The sequence below is a fragment of the Gymnogyps californianus genome, unplaced genomic scaffold (assembly GCF_018139145.2).
Source record: "Gymnogyps californianus isolate 813 unplaced genomic scaffold, ASM1813914v2 HiC_scaffold_81, whole genome shotgun sequence".
In the NCBI taxonomy this organism is placed as follows: Eukaryota; Metazoa; Chordata; class Aves; order Accipitriformes; family Cathartidae; genus Gymnogyps; species Gymnogyps californianus.
Genome location: NW_026114474.1, coordinates 22003 through 49040, shown reverse-complemented (window position 1 = coordinate 49040; position 27038 = coordinate 22003). Strand labels below are relative to the sequence as shown.

The 27038-nt window shown below is 57.9% G+C and overlaps 1 long non-coding RNA gene and 2 pseudogenes across 1 annotated transcript; 1 reads left to right on the top strand and 2 right to left on the bottom strand.

Moving 5' to 3' along the window:
* The first annotated feature begins 1230 nt into the window (after positions 1-1230).
* LOC127029138 (uncharacterized) lies at positions 1231-3255 on the top strand. Its single transcript, XR_007768137.1, has 3 exons — positions 1231-1399; positions 1562-1796; positions 2717-3255. It is a non-coding gene; the product is annotated as an uncharacterized LOC127029138 (long non-coding RNA).
* Positions 3256-9094: 5839 nt separating this feature from the next.
* Positions 9095-13908, bottom strand: LOC127029136 (glutathione reductase, mitochondrial-like; annotated as a pseudogene).
* Positions 13909-14634: 726 nt separating this feature from the next.
* LOC127029123 (serine/threonine-protein phosphatase 2A catalytic subunit beta isoform-like) lies at positions 14635-19340 on the bottom strand (annotated as a pseudogene).
* Between the last annotated feature and the right edge of the window lie 7698 nt (positions 19341-27038).

The window sequence follows — 27038 nt, the reverse complement described above, 5'->3', positions numbered from 1 at the left end:
GGCCCGCCCACTCCCCTCGCCCCGCCTCCCACCCGGGCCGGCTCCGCCCCGCGCACGCGCCCTGGGCTCCGCCCCGCCTTCTCGCCTCGCCCCGCCTCCCGCCCACGCCGGCCTTCCCGCCCACGCCCCGAATCAGGGCACGCCCCCGCGGCCGCACCCGCAGTCACGTGCCTCGGCGGCGGCAGGTGCGCGGCGGCCCCCGAGGCTTCAAAACCCCTCGCGGCCGCCAGGGGGCGCCGCCGTCGCGGGAACGGCGGCGGCGGGAGCGGGGTCCCGGTCCGGTCCCGGTCCCGGTCCCGGTGGTCGGTGTGGCTGGCGGGGCCCTGCCGCGCCCGGGGCCGCTTCCCCGCCACGCCCGGGTCCCGCCCGCGCCGGGGCCGAGCTGCTCCGGGGGCCGAGCCGACCCCGGCGCCTCCGGGCGTGCTCCGAGCCGGGGCCGCGCCCAGGGTGCCGCTCTGCCGGGCCCCGGCTGCAGCCGCGCCGGGCCCCGCTGTCCCGTCTCCCCGGGGCTCCTCCGGGGCCGCCCCGGGCGCGGTTCTCACGCGGTCTCGGCAATGGGCGGCCGCAGCCGGCAGGCGGGAACCGGGGGCGACGCCATCTCCCGGCCGCCCCGGGCGGCCTCGGGGTGCCGGGCCGGGGCCGGGCGAGGGAAACGGGGCAAACCGGGAAAAACGGGGCAGAACCGGGGCCGCTTCCTTCCTTCTCTCTCCGCCCGCAGGCTCCGGGGCGGGAGCGGGGGCACCGGCCGCTGCCCGGTAGGCGCTGCCTGAAGCTCGAGTCCCCGCAGGCAGCGGGTGCTGCCCCCGTCCCCTCCCGGGCCGGACCCCCGGCTCTCGGTGGGGGGCTCCGGCCGGGACCCACGGGGGACCCTGGGCAGGCACCGGCCGGCTGCGGCCCCCCGGGTTTCCCAGCGGCGGGAGCTGCCCTGCCTGCCCTGCCTGCCCTGCCTGCGCTGGGTTGGTTTCCCCCTGCCCCGCTGCGGGATCCCCCGTGGGTGCCCGGCTGGGGCCCGGTGACTTTCCCGGCGGGTTTTGGCTCCGACCCTCGGGGGTCCCCTCTCGGGGGTCCCGTGGCTGCAGCTCGGCCCGTGGGGCCGGGGGTCCCCGGCAGCTCCCGATTTCCACCACGGGATCAGCCCCGGCTCGAACCCTGAGCCGGCGACCGGCCGCGGGGGCTCCGCACGCCCCGTCTCCCAGCCGGGACCCGGGGCAGACGGGGACCCGGCGGGGCTGGGGGTCTCCCGGGGCGGCCGGTGACCCCTCCTGCCGCCGGGCTCCCTCCTCCCGGCACAGGCGCCGGCTGGTTTTTTCTCCCCAGCTCTTGCCCGGAGCGGCTGCCGGCAGGACAGACCCCTCCGGCCTGGCGCCGGCTCTGCCGGAGCCGGGGAGAGCTCGGACCGGTGAGGGTGGCAGCTGCTGCTGCTGGGGGAACTGGTTTCCACTGGGGTGCAGCCCTTCGGCCCTGCCCCGCGTCATCCTCGCAGGCGCTGCCACGGCGGGGCCCGGGGGCGGCTGCGGGCCCTGCGCGAAGCCCTGCTTTGACCGAAACCCTTCTTTTTCAGCTCAAAGCGTGCTGTGGCGGGAGCAGAGGCCGCTGCAGGGACCCACGCCGGCTCCTGCAGCCCCGTGGGCGAGACGGTGGAGCCGGCCTGGCCGGGCACGGGCAGCGACGGCCATCCCGGTGCCAGGTGGCTGTGCCGACGCGTGGGGAAGGCTCATCCCGGTGCCCGGGCGAGGAGCACAGCCCCGAGGCGGTGAGCGCCGGGGGACACCGGCGGCGAGGACGTGCCCGGTGAGGTGAGTGCCCCGAGGCGGCGGCGGCGGCCGAGCGGAGCTGCGCGGTGGGAGCGGGGTGCTCGGCTCCCGGGGCCGGCTGTGCCGGCGGGGATCTCCGGTGCTGCGGGAGGGGCCGGGTCCCTGCAGGGTCCCGGGGATGGAGGGGCAGGCGGGGGTCCTGTCCCCGGCCAGGGGAGCGGGGTGCCGGGGGCTGCCGTGCCCCGGGAGCACCAGGACCGAGCGGGTGCGAGGGAGCCGGGCCTGGCCGCAGCTCAGGGAGCGGTTTTGTGCTCGGGGCACGATGGCTTTGCCCCTCGTCCTGCCGGCGGGGTGGCCGAGGGACGGGGAGAGTGGGTGCCGTCCCCCGGCAGGGCTCCCCGTGGGGAAGGAGAGGTCCCGGCACCGGCAAGGCAGCACCGGTGGGTCGCTGCAGGTGCCGGTGGGAGCTCAGCACGGCAGGGCCGCAGCCTGTGCCCACTGGGCAGGTTGCCCCTGTGGCCCGTGGCTGTTTGTGGGTGCAGGAGGGGGCCTGGGGGGTCCCGCGGGTCGGCGCCGCACGTTTGGGGGGCAGGAGCGGGCGCTGTCGGGGTCCGGCCCAGACCCCGCCGGCACTGGTGCGGTGCCGGCCCCAGCCCCGGGGGTTGCTGGTTGTTGCTCTGTGCCACCGCTGCTGCTGCTGCTGCTGCTGTGTGGGGCTGAACCCCCCGGTTCAGCCAGACCCTGGCTCTCGCCCGCTCTCCCGGGGAGAAAGGGGACGTCGCTGGGCTCCCGTCCCCGTCTCTCCCTCCCCTCCCGTCGCGGGTGCACGGCACCGGGGAGCCGCTGCCCAAAGCGCCGGGCAGAGCCGCCCGTGCCCGGGAGGCAGCCGGGTTTGCAGGGGCGGCAGCAGCTCGGGGGCTCTGTGGGCACAGTCTGACTGTCCCACGTCTCTCCCTGTGCAGGGACGGACGGACGGATGGACGGAGGACCCCAGCCACGCCGGGAGCTGCGGAGCCCCCAGGAAGAAGCCGGGCTGCCTGCGCCCAGGCCGACGCTGCCGCCTGCCCCGCTCCTGGCTGGGGACAGCCCTGCCTCGCCCGGCCGGTGACGCCGCGGCTCCAGCTCAGTTGTTTGGGCCCCCGTTTGTTTTGGGTCCCGTTCCAATTGCCGGTGCCGTCGGTTTGGTCGTGCGGGCTCCTGTCTGTTGCTGCTCCAGCTCGTGGACGGCTCCAGTTCCGTTTGCAGGCCCAGCTCAGCTTTGGTTCCTGTTCCAGCTCGTGGACGGCTCCGGCTCATTTCCATGCCCGCTTGCGGATGGTTCCAGCTCGAGTTTGGCTGCAGCTCCCGCTCCTCGCCACTTCCAGTTGGTCTGCGGCTCCAGCTCGTGCTTGTTAAAACGATCTTGGCTTTTGGCAAGGTCGTAAATCAATCACTGTCTTCACTTGCATATGAATATTAAATGTCATAACCGCACACACGCTGCCTCATTAGTCTGTGTTTATTGCTCCATCCCCGTCCCGCCGGTTGTACACACCTCGAAGGAAGAGTGGGCGAAAAGCGCCTTTCCCCCAGAGACTATCTCAGACGTTGAATTCGGCCTGGTGCATGCCAGCCTCCCCGGCTGCGGGGACCAACGCGACCGGACCCCCACCTCCGGCGGGGGCCCACGCACCCTGCCCACCCCCTCCCACCCCCCAAGGCCCTCCTGCCCCCAACACCCTCCCAACGCCCTCCCCCTCCCGCTGCCCCCGCCACCCCGGCCCCGGGGTCTGACCCCAGCCAGAGCCGGCGGGCTCCCTCCCCAGCCCAAACCCGCAGGGCTCGGGCTCTGCTCCAGCCCGAAGCCCCGGCACCGGCTCTCCAGGCCCCGAGCCCCCGGCCGAGCCCCACACCCCCCAGCCCCGCGTGTGAGGTCGGGACGGGCCCGGCAGCCCCGGCGCTGTCGGGCGGTGCTTGCGAACTGGACGGGGGGGGGCGGGGCCCGGCCTGTGGCCGCGGGCGGCTCGGGCCAGGACGGGGGGGCCGGGCTCCGGCCCTCCGGGCTTTATTCCCCGGCGCCCCGAGCCCCGCCGGCTCCGACGCGGGAGGAGACACCGGCAGCGCGGCCGCCCGGGCACCGCCGCTGGCCCGCCCGCCTCCGCCCCGACACCCCCCGCTCGGCCGCGGCCCCTGCCCCGCTTCCCGGCCCCGGGCCGAGCCCCCCGCGCCTCACCTGGGCCCGCCGGGGGAGCCCGGCCCGGCCGCTGCCGCCCCGGGGCCGCGCCACCGGCACCGGCGAACGAGGAAAGGGGGGAGACGGCGGCCGCCGGGGCTCAAATCTGCTCGGCCCCGCCCCGCGCAGCCGCCCTGCGGACCCGCCCACTCCCCTCGCCCCGCCCCGCCCACCTGTGCCCGTCCCGCCTCGCGCACGCGCCCTGCGGACCCGCCCACTCGGACCCGCCCCGCGCACCTGGGCCCCGCCCCGCGCATGCGCCCTCGGGCCCCGCGCACCTGGGCCGGCCCCGCCCCGCGCCCGCGCTCTGGGCTCCGCCCCGCCTTCTCGCCGCGCCCCGCCTCCCGCCCGCGCCTCCTCTTCCGCCGCCAGAACCGCGCCGCCACCGACCGGGGCGGACGTCGGTACCGGTGCGCCGGGCGGGACCCGTGGCTCGGGACGCGGGGAGGGAGCCCCGGCCCGGGGGCTTCTCCGGGGGCTGCGCGGAGCCCGGGGCCGGTGAGGCCGGGCCGGGCTTGGGGCTGTGGACGGGGCCAGCGCCGGGTCTCGCGGGCGCGCGGAGCCGGCGGGGGGGTCCTGGTCGCCGTCCGCCTCTCCCTGGCGGGCGGGCTGCGGGTCCCGGGGCTCCGTCCCGCCCCGCGGAGCCGGAGGACCGCGGCAGCACCGGAGCCGGGCCCGGGCCCGGCCCGGCCTCGCCGTCCCGGCGCGGCGCCGCGGGCAGGAGCAGCCGCGCTCCGGGTTCCGGGCCCGAGCGGGGCCCGGGGCCCCAAGTCCCGCGTTCCCTCCCCACGCTGCCCGCTCCTGCCCGGGGCTCCGGCCGCGCTCCCCGCCGGGGCTCTGCCGGTGCCGCGGTCGGTGTCACGGAACGGGCGCCGGCGGCTCCGCGCGGACACCGAATAAAGGCTGGAAACCGCCGGCGGCGCTGGGGCTGCCCGGGCACGTCTGCCCGGCACGGTCTGCCCGGCTCCCGCAGTGCCCGCACCGGGGTCCCCGGCCCGTGAGCACCGTCGGGGAACGGCCCGCGGAGGGCAAGGGGCGCCTCGGCTCCCGGAGCCCCTTGTGCTCCCGGGAGCTCCCCGGGGGGAGCCCTGCCCGCCCCGGGAACGGCCGGGGGGGCTCCAGGGCCGAGCCCGAACCCGCGGGGCTGGGGCTCCGCTGCCGGGCCCTGCAGCAGCGGCGGGGGCCGGCCCCCAGCCCCCAAACACGGCACCGGCTCTGCTCCCCAAGCCCGGCGGGGGCCAGATGAGCCCCGCTTGGAGCCCCCAGAACCACAGCGCTGAGTCTCTGCTGCGGAGCCCAGCCCGGCAGGACTTAGGCTCGCCCTAAACCTGCCCCAGTGAGCCTGGCTCCCAGCCCCAGCAACGGGGGACTTGGGCTCTGTTCTCCAAGCACTAAAACACACGACTACTTAGGCTCTGTGTCCCAGCCCCAAAACGCAGGACTTGCTCAGTCCCTCTCTTCAAGACCGCGAACTGCCCCCATGAGCCGGGTCTCACCCTCCCCAAGCGCAGGACTGACTGAGTCTCCCTTTCAGAAGCCCAGGATTGCCTGAGCGACCCTGGTTGGAAGCCCCACGAACACAAGACTCCGCTTTCAAGCCCCCACATTGGCCAAAGGAGCCTGGTTTTGAGCCCCACCACGCAGGACTTAGTCTCCGCGGGAAGGGGCCCAGCTCAGCCGTGCCCGGTTCTGCCCCCAAACCCCGTCGCTTGCCCTCCCTCGTCCTGAAGGGAGCCAGGCTTTTGCCCCCCTCGACCCTGTCCAAGCCTGGAAAACGCAGGACTTAGTCTCCGTTTCGAGCCCCAGGAGCCCGGTTTCAGGTCCTGAAGGCACCCGACTCCATCGCTGTTTCTGAGCCCCCAAAACCCAGGACTGGGTCTCCGTTTTCCAGCCCCCGAACTCGCCCGGTCAGCTTTTTTCCCGGGCCCACAAAGGCCGGACTTGGGCTCTGCTGCCAAGCCCCGAAGACTTCTTAGTCTCCGGTTTTGAGCCCCTGCAGGAGCGTCCAAGTCCCCACAACGCAGGGCTGACCGAGTCCCTTTTTCAGCCCGGAAAACACGGACTTTGGGGGGTTTAGCCTGCGTGCCCGGGTCTGACACGCGACTCGGTCCCCGAGCCCCCGACCCAGGCAGGTGAGCCTGCCTTTGAGCTGCGAAACCCCTCGGCTCCGGCTCCGCGCCCCCAAACCCCAGGAGCTCCTTTCCCTCCGGAGCCCCCCGAGCTGCTGCTCCGCCTCACCAGCCCAGGCCCTGCTGCGGGAAAACCCCACGCCTGGGCCCGGCTCCGAGCCCCCACACCACCCCTCTGCCCGGGCTGAGCCCCAGGACAGGCCCGGAGCCGGGGGTCACCTCTCCCGACACCCACCGCTGCCCCCGGGCTGCTCAGCCGCAAAACCGGCCCGAGGTTCGCAGCCCCCCGAGCACCCGGCCGAGCCCCCAGCCCCCCCAGCCCCGCGTGTGAGGTCGGGACGGGCCCGGCAGCCCCGGCGGTGTCGGGCGGTGCTTGCGAACTGACCGGGGGGGGGGCCCGTGTGGCCGCGGGCGGCTCGGGCGAGGACGGCGGGGCGCCGGGCTCCGGCCCTCCGGGCTTTATTCCCCGGCCCCGAGCTCCACCGGCTCCGACGCGGGAGGAGACACCGGCAGCGCGGCCGCTCCTCCTTGTCCCGTCCCACCGGCAACTGCCCCACCGGCGCCGCAGCCTTCTCGGGCTTCAGGCCAGAGCAGCCCCGCTCGCCCACACACCCCGGCCCGGACCCCGCCGCCCCTCCCCGTTCTCGGCCTTGGTCCCGCCCCGGCCTCGCCAGCCGATCCCCCCCCTCCTCACCTGGGGCGGGCGGGCGGACACCGCCCCTCCGCCGCCCCGCGGCTCCCGGCGCGGGGCCGGGCCAGGTCCCCCCCGCCCGCGGGGCCGCCGCTGCCCTCGGGGCCGCAGCCTCCGCCCGGGACCCGGCCCGGCCCGGCGCCGCCCGCCCGCGGGACTGAGGGAGAAGGCGGGAAGGGAAGATGGCGGCCGCCGGGGGTCAAAACTCCCGGCGCCCCGCCCCGCGCAGGCGCTCTGGGGCCCCGCCCCGCCCCGCCCGGGAGGGGGGAGGAGGCTCCGCGTGGGCGGGCCCTGCCGGCGGGGCGTGGCGTGCGGCCGGGGCGGGGCGTCCCATCGGCCGCGGGGTCCCAGCGCCCGCCCGCCCCTCGCCCCTCCCCCTGGCAGCACCGGGGACGCTGCGGGCGAACCCCGGCTACAGGTCGGGGGGGGGGGCACCGACCCGGCCACTCGCTCCGCCCCGCGCAGGTGGCCCCGGGTGAGGGCGATAGCGGGAGACCCTCGGTGCGGAGGCAGCAGGGCCGGCACCCCCCCACGCTCCATCCCCCGGGGGCTCACCGTGCACGGGAACGAGACCCAGCCGGGGGCGGGAGGAGACCCGGGGCTCGGTCCCCGTCCCCCCCTTTGCTAAGCCCGGCTCACCGGCCGCCAGCCCGCCCGGGACTTCTGGGTCTCCCCGAGAAGGGAACGGGTCCCCGAGGTCGGGCATCTCCTCGCTCGGGACTCCCCGCTCCAGAGCATCCCTGCCCGGGCTGCGCTCGGCGGGGGTCCCGCTCTCCCCAGCTCCTCTCGAGGGTGGGGGGGGAGGCCGGTTTCGGCCCTTCCAGCTCTCAGGCCGGCAGCCCCGGAGCTCGGACAGCACAAGGTCGGAGCAGGAGCGGGCTGGAGCCCCCAGGCCACCCGCAGTGTCCCTCCTCCCGTCACCCGTCCCACCGTGGTCCCGGTCCCGGTGCCCTTCCGTTCCCCCCGCTGGGGACCCCAGGGGACGCGGTCTTACGGGGACACCCGGGGCTCAGCCTCCTTCTGCTTTTTTTCCCCATTTCCTCCACAAAGGAGGCTTCTGCAGATACTCAGCCCCTGCCTGTGCCTCTGCGTTCCTGCCTGTCTTTTTTAGACACTTTGATAACTTCTCTGGCTATGAAGCACAGGACAAATCTCGCAAACCCTCTGAAATATGCCTTAAAATCAAGCGACCAAACTTGTCATTTAAAGGGAAAAAAAAAATACTGACAAATGCCATTATAGCTTATTGACTGAGAGAGTAAAGTTGCCGTGATTCAAATGGAGCAATTAACTATGAATTAACTCCAGTTGACTCCTCTAACGGGCCTGAGGATCATCTGTAGCAAGCCCAGAGGAAATCTTGTGTCCTTCAGCTAGCAATAAGCCTTGCAAATCATTATTCTTTCGAAAACTACCATAGATAACTGAGGATACCAGTAATATTTGGGCTTTTGCTTGTACTTCAGCCCCTAGGAGTCCAATACACTCTTCAAACACGTGCTGATGGGGTTAGGAGGGCTGGGCAGATTTCCTGCCTGCTATGGTTTTGCCAGCCGGGATGGAGACACCCCAGCAAAGCCTGGAGCCGCGCACCCGGGCTGAGCACCAGCGTCCCCTTCCTTTGGCCGCTCACCTCCTCCTGAGGTCTCAGGGAGTTTTACCTCGGAGATACTTTGATTTCATGCAAACGATTTATTTCTAGCAAAAGCAAAGCAGAAGCCAGCAGATCCTCAGCCAGCGCCAGCGCTGTGCCCCACCTCTCCTGGCCAGCTTTGCCCTCGGCCGCTTCGAGCTGCCTCAAGCTTTGAGAGCTCGAGAGCTGCAGCCACAAAGAGCAGAGAGCAACAGAGCAGCGGAGGGGATCTGGAAGCCCCTGGGTTGCAGCAGGGTCAGGCCAGCAGCTCCCCCGTGATCCCCATCCAACAGCGATGCCGATGCATCCACGTCCAACCGCGATGCCGATGCACCCCTCCACGAGCCCGCGACGGAGGACAGAGCCCACCTGCGATACTCCGGCACCCACGAGGACCCCAAGCACCCAGCCGTCCTGCCCGCTCTGCTGCTCCCCGCACAGCCCGGGTGCCGGGGACGGTAGAAGAGGAGCCCGGCTACCGGCAGCCTTTCCCCAAACTGTGCCGAGGGACCGTGCCACCACCCTCCATGGTTGGGCACAGCAGGAGAGAGACACCATAAAGCGAAAGGCAGAGACTTGCCAGCATCACTGTATTTATTTTCCACTCCAAAGCAATCCACACCGATTGTACAGACACGCTCGCCAGGCAACCGCCCTGACGTTAAGGCATTTTTAAGACATATAAAACATTTCCCCCAGCTGCCGCTGCTATCCCTGGGGCTGCCTGCGCCCACCGTCTCAGCGCAGCGTCACCAGCTCTTCGGCAGAAGTGGGGTGAATGGCGACGGTGTTGTCCAGGTCGGCCTTGGTGGCCCCCATTTTGATGGCCACGGCAAAGCCCTGCAGCATTTCGTCGCAGCCCAGCCCTTGCATGTGCAATCCCACCACCTTCGGGGAAGAAGCGAGAGGCTGGATGGGACCCAGCACCGGCGACATCCAGGCTGAACACTGGGCTTGGTGCCGGGGAGCTGGATCCCAGCCTGAGACCCGGTCTGAGCAGGTCAGAGCCGACCACACGGGGACAAGAGGACGGCCAGCCGTGGTCCCCGCCACCCCCCTGCAGCGCCCGGCTGTCCCCCTGGTCCCTCCACGCACCTTCTCCTCCTTGCCAGCGCACACCAGCTTCATGACGCACTTAACCTTCCTCTGGGTGACGGCGTGGTACAAGGGGTGAAGGACGTGCTGTAGATCTTCACGTTCTCCCTCCCGTGCGCGGCCACGGCTTCGTCTGCAGCAGAAGACATGGCACGCATATCAAGGGGATGCACCGTATACACGAGGCATTTACAAAGAGGGAGTCAAAGCACGTTTTGCAAGGCTTGGACCCCTTGCCGGAGATCAGATCGTTTCCTCGAGCATCAAACCAGCAGCTCTGAGCCACAATGTCCCCGGCTTCTTTGCCCCCCCCCCCCCCGCACCCTGTCCATCCCCACCTTCGGTGAGGCCCACGGTGCCGATGGGCGGGTGGCTGAAGACGACGGTGGGGATGTCATGGTAGTCCAGCCGGGATTCCTGCTTGCCCTCGAAGAGCCTGTGGGCCAGCTTTCTGCTGGCCGCGATGGCCACTGCGGGGAGGGATGGGGAGCCTGAGCTACGGCGTGGCACCGAGGGGCTGTGGAGGGGAGGGGGGCACGGCCGCAGTACCTGGGGTGAGAAGGGCTCTCCCGCAGACGTCCCCGATGGCATAGACCCCTCTCCTGGTGGTGTTCTGGTACTCGTCCACCACTACATGGCCCTTGGCGTCCACCTGCACGCCCTGCCATGGGAAATGGCAGCCGCCTCGGCACGTGCCCCGGGATGGACGGACAAGTGATGCCCACGGGGGACCCGTGTCGGTGGCCGCCACGTTCCCAGCCGGGGGCATGGCATGGTGGGAACACCATCCTGTGGCAGGCTCTGGAGAACCATGGGACCCCCGGAGATGCGTGGACCACCGGAGACCTGTGGGACCCCCAGAGAACCGTGGGCATCCTCGCACCAGCGCGGAAGGGACGTGCTGCCATCTCACCACTTGGTCCAGGCACAGCTCCTCGGTGTTGGGCTCCCGCCCCACGGCCCACAGCAGGCAGTCCACGTCCTGGATCACTCTCTCCGTCGGCTTGCGGCCGGGCACCGAGGAGGTCACCGTCACATCCAGCAGCCCGTGAGGGGACTTGGTGACCGTCTTGACCTACAGGGAACAACAGGAGCCGCGGGGGAGAAGGTGCCGATGGCTTTGGCCTTGCAACAGGCGACGGCGGCCGCACCGCAGGACCAGGGATGCCGCCAAAGCCGTGGCTCAGCAAGCTGCCCCCGAAACGCCGGCTTTCCCTCGTCCCTGCCTCTCCAGGAGGGACGGGACAAGCCGCGGGGCTGCTCTGCACGCCCGTACCTGCGTGTGCTTCCAGACCTCCACCCCAGTGTTCTCCAGCTCCTGGGTGCAGTTTGAGCTGATCATGGAGTCGAAGGTCCTCAGGACCTGGGCAGGGACCCACCAGCCCCGTCAGATGAGGGTCCGCAGGCGAAGCACCGCCTGGCAGCCCCCTCCGCCGGCATTTCCCTGCGCCCGTGCCCCCTCCAGGCCCAGAGAGGTTTGGGCACTTCTGGTTAATGACAAAGCTTTCCTCTGTTTGTTTTTCCTTTAATTTTTTTTGTTTTCTTTCTTTTTTTTCAAGTCGCGACGTGAAATAGAGCTCAAGGAAATGGGTGCGGCGGCACGCACGACTGCAGAAATGCTGGGCGTGCGGGTCGGTGCTGCCGAGATCTTCCTGGCAGCACACCTACGCTCTTCTTCTCGCCCCATCTGCTCCCCCCCCCCAGCCCCTCCGTACACCCAACAGCCCAACGCCACCATCCCTGCATCACCACTTCCACCTCCGGAGCCTGCGCCGACTCGGACCCTCCTTTACCAGCTCACGGGTGCTGACGACCCAGAAAACCCCGTCAGACTGGGATGCAGCTGCCGGGTGGGAAGCGCGGCAGGGGGACAGCCGGTGGCACTACCTTGTCGTGGCGGATCAGCAGGGATGACTTGGAGCCCCAGCGTGGAAAGGATCCCGCGATTTCCACCGCGATGTAGCCAGCACCGACAATAACGCTGCGCCTGCGGAGAAGCGACGATGCCGTCTGCAGGCGTGCCGAGCCGGCGGCGGTGGCTGGGGAGGTGGGGGGGGGGGGTGAGCCCCTCTTTACCTGGGCAGCTCCTCCAGGTCGAAGAAGCCGTCGCTGGTTATCCCCAGGCTGGCACCTGCAAAGCAGAGCCCCTTTCGCACCCCCTCACCAGCCCTCCCTTCCCGCCTCCACCTCCCCAAAAACCCGCTTTGCTTTGGCAGACCTCTCTCCAGGCAGCCCGGGGTATTTCGTCAGGCTCACCGGGAATTTTGCTGTCGGGAGGGACGGCCGGGTGCCCACCCGTGGCTATAAGGATGTGAGGAGCCGTGTATTTTTTCCCGTCCACTTCGATGGTAGGCTCGGGATCGGCGGTGAACTTGCCGTAGCCCCGAATGACGTCGATGTGAGCCTTAGGGTAGTAACAAGTTATGTGATTAACAGCAGGAGGAGGTGCGAGAGCCAGCTAACGGAGCCAGGGCTTCCACAGTTAAGAGAAGAGGGCACCCGTTAAGGCTGGAAAAGGGGCCAAAAATCCAGCAGAGCCCGCTTCCCCCCTCGGCTCGCAGGATAAACACGTCCTCACCTTCTTTATGTTATTCTCATAGATCTCATTCAGGCGCCTCACGTAAGCATCACGCTTCTCTTTAATTGTTCTGGAACAGAGCGGGGGCTTACTGTCACCGCGAGCGAATGAACCTACAGAGCTCAGCGAAAAACAATTCAATCCCTTCGGTTTGTGGCAACCACGCCACGAAATAGAATGGCCCCGAGTTACCCAGCAGGCAGGAGCCTTCCCACCGACGCGAGGTTTCGGTGCCTGCCTTCCCTGCATCTGTTTTTTTCCGGAGTCTCTTCCCACGGCCGGTTTGCCGCCCTTCCTTTCCGAAATACAGGGGGGAATCCCGGCCACGTAACCAGCTCAGCATCCATCCACGGGAAGCCTCAAGCGGGCAGGGACCCCGACGGGGTGGACAAGGAGCCACGGGCCGCGGCGCTGACCTGCGGCTGCTCCCCACGGGACACGCACCGGGAGACGCTCGTTTCCAACCGGCTCTTTCCATTCTTACCTCCAGTTGAACTTGACGCCGGACATTTCGAAGCCATAGTCGGCGTGATCGTGGATGAACTCCGCGTGGATTGCCGCGTTCCACATCACCTGCCCACACAAACCTCACGTCGGCTTGGGAAGAAGGGTTTGATTTTGGGAAAACCCTTGCCACGCTTCCCGATGCCTCACCCCTGCCGGAGCGGCCCACGGGACACGGGTCTGAGCCCTTCGTGGCATCTCGATGGCTCAACACGCTCCGAGCCCCCGCTTCCTCCCTGTTTCTTCCTCCCCACGCCCCGTGCCAGCACCTCTCTGCAATTTGGCTGGCACCCACACCAGACCCAACCCACGGCCGAGGCACCGCCGGAGCCGGCGGCAAAACAGCCCTTACCTTCTTTGGCACGCACCCGACATTGACCTAGGGGGAGAATAAGAGCAAGTCTCAGCCTTAAGGTTTAGTTGTTCGAAGGCGACGCTCTGGAGAGCATCCCACGTCAGGCCGGTACCGAATCCCAGCTCCCTGCCCAGGGAAATAAAGGCAGGATTATGGGTTTCGGGCAAAAGAGGGCTGTAACTGCCTTCGGTGCCTCAAGGTCTTGTGGTTTGCCTGTTTTCATTCACTTCCTTGAAGGAGAATACGGAAGGTGCATGGTCTTCAATTTTTTTTTTTTTCCCCATTGATAATTTAAGAGAGATTTACTCGAGAAGGGTGTTTGCCATCCCTTCCCTGCGCTTCTGGTCCTAGTACAGCAACTCTTTGAGGGGAACGCACTTGAAGCATAAAACCAGAGCCCGTCCCTGCCTTGTCTGAGGAACAAGTTTCTTTTTTCTGCTTGTTACCGGCTCGCCCTGCCTCCTAGTTCTGCTTTGCTGCCTTTCGACCGTAACCGAGCGAGCAGTCGTGCCGCACAGACCCGGGACCCGTCGGCATCCCTTTATCAGCCCGAAAACAGCCAAGAAAACCAGGGGAAGAGGGGGAATCGAACCCATCTATGCCGAGCTGCGTGGAAGCGGGACACGGCAGCTCCTTGGGTAATTCTCCACAGCCGGGAGACTGCGACTCCTGCTCTCCGGCTTCCCGCATCGCTTCTCCGGTTGCCTCAGGACCGGGACCAGCCCCAGCAGGCAGGGGGGAAACCGGGACCCGTATGATTCGTGTCGTCCCCCTTCCCGCCCCGGGGGAACGTTATCTCCCCACCCGTGGGTGCTGCCGTGGGACTCACGCAGGTGCCGCCGAAGCGGCTGGGTTCCACCAAGGCGACGCGGGCCCCCAGCTCGGCTGCTCGGCGGGCTCCAGCCAGTCCCCCGATCCGCCGCCCAGTACCAGCAACTCGTAAACGGCCGCCGCCATAGCTCCCGGCTCGGTAAGGCCCCGCCGCTTCGCTCCGCCCCGGAGCCGTCCTCCGTCCTTCCCCCCCCCCCCCCCCCGCCGTATCCCGCCCCAACCGAGCACAGCACCACGGGTTAAGGGGCTGACAATGGTAATTTTATTGGTTCAGGTACAGCGAGGAGGATTGCAAGCATTTCCAGGACAAATATACAGAGGGGAGAGGGAAGAATAACAAAAGAAAAGAAAAACAAACCGGAAAAAAAAAAAAAGGAAAAAAAGGGGGGGGGGAAGGGCAGGATCAACACAGAACGGGAATCGAGCTAAAAAGGGAACGTTTTTATCCGTGTTATGACAACGTACTCCCAAGCAGGAATTGCTTCCTTTCTCCAGTTAAGCAGATCTGTCTTTCAATAAAATAAAAGAGTGGTAGGGGAAGAAGTTAGTGTGCATCTCCCTCGAAAATAAACTCTAATTCATGCCAGTTAAACACTAGAACTAAAAATTTACAAAGAAGCGTCAAAGGAGATGGAAGTGTTATTAGAGTTACCTTTTCCTCTCTGAACAGTCCAGAAGAAAAACAATGACTACAAATACAGCAGGCAAACTGACTGTTGGACTGATGGGTATAGGATATACATAGTGTTATAAGGAATTCAGTCTCAAGTTGTGCTAAACGCTCTTCGTCCTCTGTATGGCACATTTTGGTCCATGATGGGGATTTTAAGTTGAGACGAACCCTGATTTCTTACAGAAACGTGTAAATATTGTTGCTCTTTAAAATGCCAGGTGTACTTCCTTCTACAAAGGTTAGGAGAGGTTTATAGGAAGTAATCTGGGGTACGACGGGTAACATGAGGCTCTCCACGACGAGGTGCTGGGTCAAACTGGAGGCTGCAGGAAAGAAAAAGGGATCATTTTCCCTCCCCCACAAGGTACTTTCCAATGCCACAATAAATACTAGACTTGCTCTCCTTGCTTTACTCATCCCAGCTGCTTCCACATAAAACGTTCCCGGTCCTGAAACAAGCATCTGTGGGAGTTGAAACTCCTCAGCTGGTCGAAATACTGCTTACGGAGCGAACACCACCCAGCCGTCAGCACTTCAGCGGCCCATCGCTACTTTCACGTGAGCTCAGCTGAATGCAAAATTCAGGCTCTCTCACCCATCTTTACCAAGCCTAGCGCTACCAAAAATGAAAATAAATACATAAATCAATCAGTCTTTACTCTCTCCATCAAGCCTGGGCAATAGAGGGCTTAAGAAAATGCAGAAGCTCCAACTCTCCAGAGAGCCAGGAAGAGGAGATAACGCAGTACCCAAGAGAACTTTAAGAGCTTAACTCACTACTTCTTTTTAGATATTCTTGCAGGTGGAGCACACAGCGTTAATTCCAGAGTGGTTTGAGCTGGATTTTCATGAAAGAACCCCTTTGGAAAGGATCAAGACATTCCTCACAATACAGAACGGTTAGGAGGAGAGAACAGCCCGAGCCAGGTTACTTACAAGGAATATTTTAAAGTGTCATCTAGTTCCATGATAGCAGCCTGGTTCCCACAACGATAGCAGTAATTGGGTGCACTGAATATGGTAACCACATTTCTGTCGTGGCACCAATTATAACCCTGCCAGAAAAAGAGAAGAAAAGAAAAAAAGAGGAAAAAAAAAAAAAAAAAAGGTCTCTGTTAAAACCTCAAACCTCAGCCCATCTGAAGTTCCTCCTAAGGCCTGAAACAATCCAAGGCATTTGTGAAACTGTAGACTTCTTGTAAGTATTTCCAACTGACTTCATTTTAAAAGAAGTACTCTATCGCAAGAACAAGCAGTAGTTACCTCGCAAAAACAGCTTCAACCGCTCTACAGAGAGATCGGCCATTTGTCACTCGTGTGTTTATCCATTTTGTATACAAATTATGGATTGTACCACAAAGAAACCTCGAGACTTTTAGGTATGCCTTCAGCTTTCACCCACCACAAACGAGAATTTGCCTGCTGGATGCGAGCGACTTCTGACACACAGTACTACTTAAGGGATCTACTTGAACTAGATTTTAAAAATACATCTGCTCCATTGACCTACCTGGCATTTTTCCAGCAAGACGCACAAGAATAGCCCATCAACAGCCAAAATTACGGCTTAATCCCATCACATCTGACTGCCGAGTATTACAGGACAGCCCCTTTAATGCAGCAGCAGTCTAAGTAGAGCAGGCAGCGTGTAAGGAGATTATTACTCCCACAAATGGAGTGTGACAGGGTCCGTTTGGCAGTTTACTCGGTGTGGGGGGGAAGGGCAGAACATCCCCTTATTTACATCGCGGATCAAAGCACATCATTTTATGTTGCTCGTTGTTTTCACAGGATTGAAGTCCCTCTTTGGTGTTTACCTGCTTAACATTTAGGTGTCAGCTTATTCAAACCCATCAGCAGAAGGTCTCCCAGAGGAGACAAGAATTGGCATCTATGTTTTGTTAGCCCCATCTAGCAGAGTGTTCGCCCTACCTCCATGACAAGTTGGTGAGCACGGGAGACCAGTGTGAGACCATTGGCATGGTTAAATGTTTCGGAAATATCTTGCCCAAATGTATAGCCAGCACCACGTGGAGATATACCCCAGCCGCCACGATCATCCGGATCAGACCATAACAGATCACACATAGGACCCTTGAAAAAGATTAAGTATTCTTCATTAGATCACTAGCAAGAGCGTTATAAAAAGCCACTTTTAAAATATATTTTATTTACAGTAAAAAGACTGCCAGCATGTCCTTCTCTGCACAAGGCACATGAGTTTATTTAACACACATAATATCGGCTAGTTACTTACCGTACCAGTCAGCATCCTTCCCAAAGAAATGAATACCTACACAGCTGACTGAGAAAGGAGTCCATGTAACCAGAAAACCGTTCCCACCTCCTCTTCCATGCACGCCGTTTACCATTTCACTTCAACCAGTCAGAGATACAAAGGCACGGAGAGCAGATCCACATTCTTACTCCTGACTCTCACAGTATAGTAAAACAGGCCACGTGAGAAGGTATGCACGTCCAAGGATACACAATGGGTTCACTGGTGCCAGCCAAGTTGCGATAAATTAAAAGAAAGGGAAATGACCCGTAGGAGGCTATGAACTAACTGTTCCAGAGACTGATGTTAAGCCTTCAGCAGCCCCTCTGGCAGGGTATTAATCATTTAATTTCCTCTCCTAAACAGTCTATTGTTGGACTTGACATATTCAAAAATATCCTGGTGTACATCTTCTAACAGTCACAAACGAAGCTCAGCGGCTTTTCCTGCTGAGCTACTGAGGGGCAGTGAAGACGCTCTAGTATTTATCCAAGCCTGCTGCTGTTTCCTACCCACCAATCTGAACTCTGCGGTAGGGATCACACCGACTACATGTGGAGGTGCTCAGGACAGCCAGATTTCAGCACACAGATATGCAGCACAGGACCGGGAAACCCCAGAGCAACAATATAATCATTACACCTAACTACAGGTAGACATCCCACCAGGTAGCCCCCTGATTTTGGGAGTAATTTACACAGCTTATTTCAGGTTTTTGGAAGGCTTGGGCAGACCTTGCTGCGTTGTTCTTGCTGTTACACCAAAGATGTTGCAGGACAAGCAGTTCATTTTAATCAGGGAACATTCAAGTCCATTTGTAAGCCCCAACCGCTCCAACACAGAGGAGCCATTTGCCACCCTGGGAGCTCAGAAGGTGGTTTCTTCAGTCCTGATCTCAGGCCCCCAGAAAGCGATGAACAGAAGAAAGGATTGGCTGGGGAGGAAGGATGGTGACACAACATGGCTTCACGTGGCTGTTGTCTGTTCAAAAGCAAGTCTGTGATGAGGCTGAAGGTACTAAACACCTTCCCCCCTGCCAAATACTATTCTTTGAGTCAGCGTGACAGTCAAAAAAATCCCGTGATTCTATGAAAAACAGCAGTGAAAACCCCATAGCTCTCCTTTTGTAGATTGCTGTAATCAAAGCATATTGACTTGTGTGCGTTTTGCCCAATGTATGTTCACCCACTCTAGCTCTCAGAAAGGCAATCCGCTGAGTAACTGTGTGTCTCGCTGCTTAAATGGATTTCAAATGTGAGGCTACGTTTGCATTTGCCACCAACTGATATCTAAGTTTATGATGCATTCCTTTCCCGTTACCTCATGTGGAACTTCCTGCAGGCGGTCCAGAGCCCTGATATGATCCAGTGTATCTATGGATGGAGAGAGCCACCATGGAGACAGAATATCTGTTCCGGGGGGGGGAAAAAAAAAAAAAAAAAAAAAAGAGCAATCCGTTCAGTGCATATTGTTACGGGAAGACCGATCTCAGAAATAGCTGGTTTTAACTTTGTTATCATTCTTTTACAATTACAGCCGTCTCGCCCTCGCAGCAGAGAAACCAAATATAATTCCCACAGAAGGAAACAAAACTAAAAGGCCGCACCTTGCATACAGAGATCAGAGCAACAGCAAAGATACCATGCCTTCTGTTTCAAGAATATCTTGCCTCACGGCTGCAACTCAACTGGCATCTAACGTATCACGAGGGGATCCCCACTTGTTAGGCAGTCATTTAAAATGCACCATACACGCAACACCCTGCCATTCCTTCGGCAGCAGAATCAAAAGCCTTCCCAGACCATCAACTTGTATTAACACCTGACTAAATTCTTCCCCAAACCCACAATAAGTACAGGGGCTTTAAAAAATTCGGATCACAAGTTAAGGGAGCTTGTTTGAGACTGTTCACGTAGCGGTCAGAGAATACAGTCTGCATAAACTCTATGAAATGGTGCGTGTTTGCCTTATTCAAGGCTTACCTGGCCATCTACTAGAGCTGTAAGCGGAAGATAATCAAACAGATCTGTGAAATACTTCCAGACATTGGCATTGCCATACTTTCGCAGGCATTCGTCATAAAGCCATACACTTGTGTAATTTGTCTGCTTTCGTGATTGCCCCTCAGTATTGTAATGCGTTCTGGGTAACGCACCTATGGACAAAGAAAATTATTCTTTAACACAGGAACTATACCATCAATGTGGAAAGAAATAGTAACAGAATATTTCAAACAGCAGGCAAGCATTCAGCTCTGCTACAGAACAGCACGTGTCCATTAACGCATTTCAATTTACCTCCATCTAGCTCAAGCCAACGGCACCTTCAATGAGAGGACCAATTCTTTCAAAACTCCCCGAAAGCGGCTTTGCCAAGGCTGCTGTAGAAAAGCTGTCAACCATACCTTCAACGCTACTAGAAGAGTCACCGTTTCCACCGAGTAATAGCCTCTGTCCACGTAGTCTCCCATGAACAGGTTTGTGTCTGGCGATTTTCCACCAATTCTAAAGAGTTCCATAAGGTCGTGGAATTGACCGTGGACATCCCCGCAGACGGTGACAGGGCAACGTACCTCTTGCACATTCGATTCTTTTGTAAGAATTTCTTTAGCCTAGCAAGAAAAAAAAAAAACCCAAAACATTTAGGAGAAAAAGGTAGGAAGCTCCTCCATAAGCAAGTGCGGATGTTATTCCACTGCATTCACACTGGAAACCCGGTTTCACTCCAGTAGCTCAAGCTGACCACCGGAAAAACAGTTTGTTGGGTAAGCAAAGACAAAGGGCATTTTACAAATCCCTGTGCACAAAGAGAACAAGGTCTGCTCCTGTGAGGCCAGGTCATTAAAATCTTATTGTACCACAAGCACTGACAAACAAATTCGAAGAAGTAACTAAACAAGTTAATTCCCAGCCTCCCCTAAAATGAGGCAGTGTGAACTTCAAGACTTGCACTGGATACACGACTTCCATCAGCGCTGGGTTCACCCATGAATCCTGTGCTTCTCCCAAACATTTCTCAAGTGCAAAGATGAAGCACTATTCCCACAAGCTTCATTAGCATCATGGGCAGATGTTATCTTCTTAAGCACAACTGATTTCTTTTAACATACAGATTTTGACAGACTTCTCCATCTACATGTTCAACACATCTCGGGTCTGTTCATCTCAGCTATGTGAACTACGCGGCAGCACTCAGCACTCTAATCTGACTGCCAAAGTCAAGTGCTATTCAGTTTTCACGATACCTAGAAGGTTTTACCTTCTAGGTAAGAACCACAGCTGTCCCCTCAGTCTTGCAGGCCATCTCACGCCCTGTCAGCAGAGTTCAGTGCGAAACTCGTATGAACGGAGACTAGTCAAATACTCTTGCTGTCTGCTGTAAGGTAGAAACACCACAGGAGATAGTGCACACCACCCAAGCAACTATTACGGGTTTCTGAAACTTGATTTGCAAAAGCACGCATAAAGCTAGATATTATTTGATACTTACACTAGTAGGAAACTATGACCTCCTAGACTTCTGATAGAAGTCATCTGACTTGCAACAATGCTCTTACAGACAGACTCCTTCCTGCTACATTTTGCCTGACTACCATCTCAGTTGCTCAATGGATTGCTCTGAATCCCATGCAGCCATGTGGAGCCATTCGCATTGCCACCTTCGCTGGCAAGGCAGCAGCAGGCTGGAACAACTCTTCTGCCAGCACTGACAGCTACTCCTCACTTGCCTTCCTCCTCTGGATCCCTCAGGCTTCCCCCCCTGTCACCGCACGCCCATAAACCTCAGTGCTCTCCCCAGACCAGGATTTCGCGCAAGCAGCAGCTCCGTGCCATGGAAACGGCACTATGAACAGCGTGTTCGTTCCATAACGACAAAGCCAGCTCATCGTGTGATCGCTGAGAAGAGCTGACGTTAGAAAGGCTGCACATGACAAAGCGGCTCATCAGCAGAAAATGCTGGGCAACCACTACGGCACCAGACGAGCTGAGCTGTGTTACTCTGCCAAACAATAACCAACGCGAGCACCAGCGCCGGGGCTTGACGGGGCTGCCCAGCTCTGTGGATACCGCGCTTTCAGATTGCATTGCGGTGAGTACGAGATGACTGGAGCCCTATGTCAGGAAAGGAACCTTTGCACATTCCCAGAACACGTAGGAACTAACAAATCCATCTCCCTCGCAGACGGGCAGATTTCTTCTTCTTGCTTAAGCTACCGAGGAAAACAACTATTCCTAAGCTTCACTTCACCAACCTGGCACAGAACATCACTGCACATGCAAGAGGCACTTCTGTCGCCCAGGGCACTTTTTGCCTGCCAGATTTCCAATCCTCTTCCAAGCACAACAGTTTAACAACTTCTAAAGGCAGGTCACATACAACTGGAAAAGCAAAGTCAGAGGCAATTTAAACATACGGAGCCACAAACAGCTTCCCTGGACATACCCAGCTGGCAACGAAATGACCACAGATGGAGGAATGGCATCCCTGGATTTAGTCATCTCTTCCTCTACACCAAGCAGTTCCTCTGCTAATTACAGCCATGTAATGCAGCCTATCTGCATTACCTTATTATCGTTATCAAATATTACGTTTGTTTGCTGCCTCCAGCTCACCAACCGATGCAGATCAGCGCTCCAGGCACATCTGAGGCACACAGAACACCCACAGAAAGGCTCCGTCCAATTTGGATAAAAGGGATGAAAATGACCAGCGCTGAACAGTCAGCAGCAGGCGATGATCTGGCTACTCATCGCCAAGTCCCTTAGCTCAGGATGATGTAATTCTCACCTGCTGCTACCAGAGAAGAAGCTGCTGACCAAGGACACCCTCAGTGGGCTCCCCGAGGACGCCTGTGTTCACATTCAAACGTTAGTATGCCTTGCCCCTTTTAGAGAAAGCTCATATTCGGAAGAATAACTAAAAGCCAAGCAGTCAAGGGCTTGGACAGCATCCAGCGTGCCCCTTGCACGGTACGTAACGCCGAGGGATGTGACCCTGATCCTCAAAGACACATCCTGCACACGGACTCAACGACGTGGGGTCTACCTTGCAGTTCTAAACTGACTGGACACTGCTAACGTGTTGCGTCTTTCAGTGCAACAGCAGCACTCAAATTCTGTTCAAGTATCTTAAAGCACCTATAGCGCTTTTTGAAGAGCTTCTAACCTCTGTGAGAGATAAATACAAAACACAGCCACAAAACAGCTGCTCAGTGGGTTCCGACTGTTGCACAAAGCAACAGACGGGGTTTCGCTGTAAGCTGGAGCTAACTTAACCACAAAAGGCGTGAGGTATTTTCTGCCTTTTCGTATCACGCATAGCCGCTCCCTTCCCAGATGCGTAAAAAGAAATACACTTACTTTGAGCCTCTGGGGAAAAGATGCAGGACACTGTACAGACACCATACGTACTTACCGGTGTCTCAATCACATCAATTGCTCTCCACCTCTCTGATCTGCCCAGAAAACCCATGCACCCACCCTGAGAACGTGTACAGGTAAAGCAGCACAGGCAACAGAGAAGAGCTCCTTTGCGCAGCAATAGGCAACATACTCATGTTAAATGCATCCTAGGAAGGTGGCCAGCCCGAGTCCTGAAATTTTGGTACTAGAAGAATCTAGAAGTTTCCCCTCAGGAGAGAGGAGGAGCTAGCAGCTGAAGAGCAGCAGCTTAAGCTGCCTACCAGCTGTTACTGTGCAGCCTATTTTAGCTTGCTACGTAGACAAACACACATGCACGTGAATAGATTAAGTCTGTCGTTTTAGTGCTGCAGAGCTGGTTTCAAATCAGGCTTGGGAGCTGAGCTCGGCGGCTACAGAAGTCTGCCCTCACGTGACTTTCTAATGCAGAACAAGACCTTTAAAATCTTAAGCATCATCAAAAACACCCCAGAAAAGCAGCAACTAACCAGTGCACTCTGCTTGCATATTTCACCGTGCAGAGCTAATGCTGAAGTCAAATGACTTAAAATAACAAAAGCACCATTACAAAACAAGGATAAAAAACTCTGATGCAAGTAAGCTGCTCTGCATTATCATCATTTACTTACTTAAGAAGGCTGTCAAATAACTATAAGTTAAAACTCATATTCTAGCTACCTTTGTTTTAGAGAACGGTGACTAAATGTTATCAGCCTCCTAAGCATGTGTCCCAATTGTTTTGGATGAAAACTGTATCCAGGTTAGAATAAAAAGCAGCAGCTTTGAGGTATTTTTATTAAATAAACCTCCATTAAGCACAAGAGTTACCATATCTGTGCTCAGAATTACTTTGAAGAGTAGACTATTTGTCGGCTGTGAGCCTGCCCATCATCTCAACTCTCCTCTCCTTCCCAGTCTTAGATTCTGTAGATCACCTTTGTGGACTGGAACGCAAGCTTGTCTGCTGTCCAGTCCTCAATCCGCGTGGGGAGGTTGGAGAAATGCACATCCCAATAATTTACTGTGTTGTCCTTGCAGGAGGAAATGAGTAGCCTCAGGGCTTGAACACAACCCATTAATGCGCTGCTCCGAAACCTGAGATGCTACACTGGCTTTGAGAGGACCGTGTCGGGATCACCAGGAGACTAATCCTCTGTGAGAGACTTAACAATCAAATCCACATCAACTATTACGCTGTTCAGATTCATCTACGATAATTGCGTAGGCCGATTCTGTGGGTGAGGGGATTACGATCCAACCAGGAGGCAGATTTTAAGCATTGTGCTTTCTCTACAGAAAACCAAACACACCAAGCACCTGCTTTGCGTACAGGATCCTTTGAGCACAAAACTCAGCTCCTTCTGGAAGATTCATTTACTGCAACCACGGGCTCAGTTGACCCATAGAGGCCTCTACTGCGGGAATCAGAGAAGCCAGCCCGGAGTTTCTGATCAAAATTCAACTGACCAATCATTCCACTCAGCTGTGACAGACCAAACTACTGTGTCAACAAGTGTGCTGAGGATATTAAAATCTCAAGAGCTTGGCTGAACACAAAACCAGCTAGATCTCTCCCCAAATGAGATGGAAGCCGGAGGGATGGAGCTGTTCCTGCCCTTCGGCAACAAGGCAGCAGGGGACACCCTGGAGCACTCCAGAGTGACAGGGACTGTCAAGGTGCACACGTGCTCCTAGAAGTAACCTGGGCCAGCATACCTTCAGGATGAGTGTCACCGCTGGAGAGATGAAATATTCCTGGCCATGACCAACACTTGGAATTTCATGGTTTGAACAGCGTCCAGGATGCTACTTGGCTCCATCACTCAGACTAAATTTCACCAATATTAGTGCAAGAAGAGCTTGCTAACTCATTCTCCTGAAATTATTCTTAGGTGAAAAGATCTCGGAGGGCAGAAGCATCATAGGTACGTGCCAGTAAGAGCTATACTCCCTACAGCACCAAACTAAGCTCCTGCTGCTTGGTTTGAAAGAATCAGTTTACAATTACCAATTCAATAACCGTACAAAAACGCAAGCCTTCATTAGCGATTAGATACCTTCTCCTCCCACCACTTCACACACAAGCCCTCAAGCTGCTCACAGCAACGAGACTGTAACCCTTCTTACACATCCAAAGAAAAAGGACAGAAAAAAGAAACTACAAAGAGAGAGACGTTATGGATGGTTGCTTGCCTGTGTTTAATTTAAGAGACAGCCTTTTACTTGCCTTCTTTCAGATCCCATTTTATTACCTTGGTGAAAAACCCTTTTCCCTGGGATAAGTCGGATGGCTCTCAACTCCCTCACCTGCACCAGAATTCTTTTGCTGACCTGACTTGAACTTTGAAACAGAAGTATTCAGAGATTTCCGTGTCCAAACTGGGGAGCGCTTCCTATTAAATGAATCCAACTTCTCAGCCTTTTAGCCTGACTTTAGCTGTCCAAAACACAGGTTACAACCTGTGCAAGTTCAAAGGCAGTTAGATACAGCCAGCACTACCCTGCTGTCAGTACCCAAGTTAACAATTTCAAAGCTAGCACCAGCACAGAAAGCTGCCACGGCACCTCCGATGAAGTGCAGACAGAATCCAAGGCAGAACTCTATAGATTTTCACTGCCTATTTAATGAGAGTGGAAAAAGGTTTTAACAACCTTCTGCCACAAAGAGAGTCTAAGACCATGATGTTAAGAGAAGTAGTGTGAGATGCAAGACATCCGACACTCATTTCCCCAACATGCTGGAACATTTCTCGTGTCTACAAGCTCCAGCAGTTTCATAATTGTTTGTCCTTTCTTATCATTTAAATGTCAGCATGATTTTAGCTAGATTTCATTTTAAAGACCAGCAGAACGGGAAACAAGTGTTTTCATGTTGTCTTGAGATGACATCTTGATTAACTGCATGAAGAATACAAGATTGATTAGCTGCCAAAATTATGTCATAACTGGGCAGGTGAAGACAGAATGTGATTTTACAGGTGCACATTTCAAGAACTTTCAGAGCGCAGAATAATTTGGCGTACCCTCATCAACCCTAGCTATGTCCAATCTTTCCCTCATTACTGTCCATTACGCCAGCAATTAAAACCAAGAATGACCCACACAGGCAAGTCTGGAATTTGTTTCTTTGGGGTCCGTCCGTCCCCCCCCGCCATTTTGATTTAAACCTTTTTTTTTTTTTAACTACCGAACTCTTCCACAAATTTAAACCTGAGCCAAGACGTACTATTGTGCTTGGCCTCTTAGAAATCAGTCACACAAAAGGGAGTGCTAAGAAGCGAGACAAGGTTGGTGAGGGTTTCTCCAAGTATTATCTCAAGGAAACAAACTAAACCAGCTTTCTGGCAGGGCTGCTTCACACCAAAAGCAAGCCTGCACACCCACAAGTTTTTGGAAGCTCCTTTCCCCTACCAGCTGGGTGCTACAACACTCCCCAAAAACTTAAGAATAAGCCAAGTAAGAGCATCGCAGAGTATTTACTTCATACTCAAAAGTCGTTTCGATCAGTTACCAGCACCCTTGAAGAACGAGGTGCTGTGATAGATGACATTCGTGTCACGCCGTGCACCACAGGTTCAGGGTTCCTACCTGTCACCCGGATGACAAACACCCTCTCCACCTCCAGCTGCAACGCGGGGCGCTGAGCTGCCACTCTCCCTATTTACCGTGCCAGCCCCGACGTACAGCCACAATCTGCTGGCATCGTCCTCCAGCTTCTCAAAACACAGCAGCCACAGCTCCTTAATTAACAACGCAGCCGGAAAAGAGGGAAATGGTTTTCTGTAACAGCTTGCTGGTTAGAACAGCAGTTCCCAACCAGCAACGCTTGGAGCAGGCACAGATCACACTAATAAATTCTTTCAGGCTTATTAGCTGGGCCTCACGCAGGAGACAGCACAGCCACAAGAAGCTCTTACTCACTCTTCAAGATATATCTACTCTTCAAGCCACTGCTGTCGCTCCCTGCTGAGCACCAGCCCTTCTCACCACGCTCCCTCGGAAGTGATGGAGCTCTGGAGAGAGAGTCATAAAACAAATGGACAGACCCAGCATGGACAAAGAAAGGGAAAGGGGAAAAGAAAACAGAGGCTCAGTGGGGGCTAGCTAGATGTCAGGACCACTGGTGAAAGCATTTCCCAGGAAGCCAGAGCCTGGAGTCCTGCATAGCGTCTGCCTGCGGCATTCACATAAACAGCTCCTACCTTTCCGATGAGCACCCCTGGCACGTTACGAGGTTGCAGCGCAGACCCTCTCTGCTGTTCAGATCTTATCTCTGCGGTAGTCTACCGAGGATCCGATAGAAGGGAATAGCTGCGTCTTCTGAAGTTGGCACTGAGATGTTTAGTCACTGGCCAAAATGTGTTGCCGTGAACAGGCATCAGAAGAAAACACCTTCCACTTCCGAGAGAACTGAGCAAGACACGCAGCTAATAACGCGACAACGCCAAGTTCACCATCAGCAATACGACGCTGAAGGGAACGCCGAACTAACTACTCTGCACTCTGCGCCTGATCTTTATCAGTCTGACCAGAAAAGGAAGCTGAGAGCTTCTCTGGACCACCTGACACGCAGCAATGGTCTCTGCTGGTCGCCGAGACAAGAAGCAAATATAAAGAATAATCTTTGTTACTACATTTGTTACCACCTGCCTTCTTTAACTGTCACATCTTGCCAAGTCCAAAGAAAACGCTAACTTAGCCACAGATTGCAGTATTGAGGGAATGTTCACACAGAGGTATTCAACTTCTCAGATAAAATCCAACACAAGTCTGAAGATTGGTCTCCTCATGGAAGGGGGGGAAAAAAAAAAAAGGCTCTTGACACTCTATGCCAAAACAAGTCCAAATAGGACTTTGCCAAAGGACTGTCCAAACCACAGTCCGA